Source organism: Carya illinoinensis, chromosome 12 (assembly GCF_018687715.1).
Source record: "Carya illinoinensis cultivar Pawnee chromosome 12, C.illinoinensisPawnee_v1, whole genome shotgun sequence".
NCBI lineage: Eukaryota > Viridiplantae > Streptophyta > Magnoliopsida > Fagales > Juglandaceae > Carya > Carya illinoinensis.
In genome coordinates, this window is record NC_056763.1 from 5,504,298 (window position 1) to 5,509,089 (window position 4,792).

A 4,792-nucleotide genomic window follows, 5' to 3' on the forward strand; every position below is an offset into this window, starting at 1 on the left:
AACAGCTTACTTAGGATCAGAACGGTCAACACAAAAGGTTATAATGTGGCTTGGTTTCGGGGCTATATGAAAAAAAAGGATGAAAGGGATTCAAAAACTTCCAAGTACATACAAAGGGAATTTTATTAAATATCTCAATAGACCACACTTCTCACTTCGTGTACTCTCCAACTTTTCAGATCATCAAATAATAATGCTTTTCCTTCTTCTTCCTCTTCTTCTTTTTTTTTCAACAATTTGATGGACAAACACATGCCACTTTTGTATTCTTTCCATTTCTACCAACTTTTTTTTTTTGGAGCTCACTCAATTGAATGCAACTTGTACTCTTCTCTTTTTTTTGTTTTTTCTTTTCTTTTGTCGTCTTCTTCTTCTTCTTCTTCTTTTTAATTGAAAATGATAAAATAAAAGAAAGAGAATGCAAATTCCACACCTAGTATACACTTGGAAGTAAAAAGGGTAAGAAATTCAGTGTATAGGTTATACTCCAATGTGGAGAGGCGTGGATGATATGGGCATATGAAAAAAAAAAAAAAGACTACATGTGTTTATTCGTTCAAAGTTGGCTACTAGGGGTCTATGATGGAAAAAGATAGCTTGAAAGGCTCAAACGTTAGTCCTAAGTTGACCTCCGTCCTATCCCAAGTATATCCACCGTCGTACTACAAACCATGTAATGATATTCTCAAAAGAAGTATCCAATTCAACAGATCAATGAACTCTTATTACAATTTACTGCATTTGAATGCTCTCAATCCACTCCAAACTCACATGAATACTTAAGCAAAAGAGTTCTCTAACTACATGTGTCAAACCACCATCTTACCACAAAACTTGGATAAGTGCATTAAGGGTTCTGTGAATGCTTCAGCAAAAATGATTATGGTGGGTTTGGTGAATTCACGAAGATGGCTATGAATGAGAATGAGTACACATGTGAAAATGATGCACGTGTGATGCAAATTAAAAAAAAATTTGACACATGAAAATATGCCACAGAGTTCCAACAAGCATTTTAAATACTGAATTTGCACCACCACCCCCCAACTTAAATGAAACATTGTCCTCAATATTTAAGAATCAAAATTGAATGGGGGGTAACTGAAAATGGTAGAATACACCTGATGAGTGACGTGGGTAGCTCGCTAAACACCAAAGATGGTAACTTGAAATGTAGAAATGAAACTATCCTGCAATCAAAAACAAAGAAAACAGCGGCAAACAAAAAGGAAAAGAAGGAAAATAAGAAAAAATAAAAACAAAACAAAGAAAAATAAAATAAATAAAGAAAAACATACCTGGTTGGTGTGGTCAAGGTTGATAGACTAGATCCACAAGTGGAATGTCTTCCACTTCCGGAACTTGCCTATCAATTAATACTTTAAGGCGTTGACCATTTACTTTAAAGATCCGACCATCCTTAGGATCTTCTATTTCTACCGCCCCATTTACAAAAACATTCCTTACTAAAAAAGGGCTAGTCCACCTAGTCCGAAGTTTTCCTGGGTGCTTGTGAAATCCAAAATCATATAAGTATATTCGGTCATTAGGTTTAAACCTCTTCCTAAGAATATTTTTATCATGAAATGTTTTCATTTTAACCTTATAGACTTTAGACTTAGGCAAAGGTTTCAATTTAACTCTTGGTGCTTTCATACTTACAGAAATCTGTTTTTCACCTTTCTTAGGCAACTCCTCACATTTATGTTGCCAAGCCTGTGTGCCATAATTCTGAGTTTCATAAAAATAGTACAAATATCAATAACATCAGATGAATCACTAATAGTATCAAACTCAGAATTCACAAGGGAATATTCAAGGAATTAAAATCATAAGTTGTGTGAATCCCGTTGTCTATGAGTGCGTCAATCATGTACATCTGGTGGCACTCGTCATCTGTTGACTGTTTCTCAATATCAAAAATGTTGACCTCCATGGTCATGTTTCCAAAAGATAGCTTCATCAACCCTTTCCTGTAATTTATAAGTTCATTAGCCATAGCAAGGAAATGTCTACCTAATATGAGAGGAACCTTAGAGTTAGACTCAACAACTGATTGAGTGTCCAAAATTAGAAATCAACAGGATAATAAAACTTGTCAATTTGGATCAAAACATCCTCAACTATCCCTCTCGATTTCTTACCTGAATGATCAGCCAACTGAAGCACAATAGAAGTAGGCTTAATTTCACCCAAACCAAGTAGCAAATAAATGGAATAAGGCATCAAATTAACACTAGCTCTTAAATCTAGCAAGGCTTGCCCAAACTCATGATTTCCAATATTACATGCAATGGTTGGACAACCAAGATCCTTGTACTTAGGAGGAATTCACTGTTCAATTAGAGCACTAACTTGCTCTATCAAAAATGTTGTCTTCTTAACATGGTACTTCCTCTTGATTGTATACAAATCTTTAAGAACTTTTGCATAAGTGGGAACTTGTTTAATAACATGCAAAAGAGGAAGGTTAATCTTTACCTGCCTGAGGTTCTCCATGATTTCATTACTAGGATCCAAAGTTCGCATTCCAGATTTTAAAGCTTGAGGAAATGGTACCTTAACTGGACTCTTGATTACCTCGGCATCATTGGGGAACTCGGTACTATCATTGCTTTGTTCCTCTGCCACATCCTTTCGTTTATCAGTTGTTTGGATGTGTAAGAACTTGCCACTTCTTGTCACAATGGCATTGACCTCTTTCAAATTTTTTTGTGCCATATGATGACCTTGGGGTGTGGATTGAGCTTGAGAAGGAAACTTGACATGCTCATTCACACTCAAGGAGCTCACTATCTTGGATATATGACTCTTTATCTCTTTGTTTTCTTCAACAACCTGCATAATCAAAAATTCAAACTTTTGGTTAGTCTTACCTTGTGCCTCAATAAAAGCATTCAATGTGTCTTCTAAAGGACTCCTAGAAGATGAAGGTGCATGATATGGTGCAGGATATGATCTAGGGGGTTGTGTAGGTGGCTGGTTTTCAGACTTCCAACTAAAATTGGGGTGATTACGCCACCCTGAATTATAGGTATCAGAGAAAGGTGTAAAAGGCTTATTGTATATACCTAAGGCATTACATTGTTCCTCATACATCCCTCTCATCTCAGCAAATGTGGGACACTCTTGGTCAAGGTGATATACTGGGACACTCTTGTGCTCTCAGTAGCACTAGGTCCAGTCCAAGTATGAGCTTTTTCAGCAAGCTCATTGAGGTATTCTATGGCCTCATCAGGATCTTTCTGTAAGAACTCACCATTACACATCATCTCCACAAATTAACGCTCTCTAGGTGTAAGTCCCTCATAAAAATAGCTCACTAAGCGCCAATTCTCATACCCATGGTGAGGACACATACTCAATAGCTCCTTAAATCTCTCCCAAGATTAATACAAAGTCTCATTGTCCTTTTGTACAAAGGTGGAGATTTGCCTTTCTAAAGCATTAGTCTTATGTTGGGGAAAGTATTTATTAAAGAAAACCTGAGTCGTCTCATTCCATGACCCAATAGATCGTGGTCTCAATGAGTATAGCCAACTCTTAACTCTATCCTTCAAAGAGAAAGGAAAGAACATGAGTCTCACAATGTCATCAATTGCATTTTGACTATGAAAAGTTGCAACTACTTCCTCAAACTCCTTAATGTGCACATATGGATTTTCATTTTCCAAGCCATGAAAAGTAGGGAGTAACTATCTCATCCTTGTTTTAAAATCCAATTGGCAAATATTAGCTAGAAACATGATGCATGATGGTGTGGCTATGCGTGTAGGGTGGAGATAATCCTGAAGGGTCCTAGTGGGTTGATCTTCGTGTTCACTCATTTTCTCCGAATTAGAAGAATTATCAAACAAATTATCAGGAAAATTTTAAACTCTAACTCTAACACAGGTCTACAAGCAAACCGACCCAAGGCGTCTCTATACCTGTGCATGCAAGGTAGAGAAAACGCAACACTAAAAAAAACTACAAAAAGAAAAAGGAAAAAAAATGCAGCAAATTAAAAGAGAGAATGAAGTTAACACCTTTACAAATTGTTGAAAAGAAAAACTATCTCACAATTCTTCTACCGTCTCCCCAACAACGGCGCCAAAATTTGATTACGCCCAAAGAATAACGCGGTAGTTGTAGCACAGTTTTGGGGTGTCGATTCCACATGGAGACAAATTAAAAGAATAGCAAGAGAAACAAAGAAACTAAAAAAAAATATTGAACAAGTAATGGAGAACAAAGATTAATTTAAATGTAAATTAAAGTGAAGCAAAGTGATTGACGGAAAAAGTACTCAAATTTGACAAACACTAGAGCGTCGGAAATCCCTTGCACAAATCCTTTATTTTAATTATTCTTAATTCATTAGATAACTCAATTAGGAACTCAATTAGGAACTCAATTCCCAAAATTTCCAATCGGAAGGTATAGATTTAAAAACCATAATTAAATCAAATTTAACCCTTTGAAAAATCATTTACCACTTTTAAAAAACGTAAATTACTACCCATATTGAGAAAATCCAATAACGACAATATATTCAAGGAGCAATATTGCAGCAAAAAACTAAATCAATATAGATAAATAATTGATCCAAATATAATCAAAGAACTAATCCATTCAATAGAAAAAGCATGACTGAATCCATAAACAGAATATATTCTATGATTATTCGGAGAAGAAAACATCAACGATAAATTGAGAAAGATAAACAAAAAGGTTTTAGCAATTGAAAATCAAATACATGAATTAAGAATAAATTATAAATACCATCTAATGTGTAAGTTCATCCCTAACC

At 35.3% G+C, this 4,792-nt stretch overlaps 1 non-coding gene across 1 annotated transcript; it reads left to right on the forward strand.

Moving 5' to 3' along the window:
- Positions 1 to 3,339: 3,339 nt before the first annotated feature.
- On the forward strand, positions 3,340 to 3,447 carry LOC122290556. The gene has a single exon (XR_006236419.1). It is a non-coding gene; the product is annotated as a small nucleolar RNA R71 (small nucleolar RNA).
- The last annotated feature ends 1,345 nt before the right edge of the window (positions 3,448 to 4,792 follow it).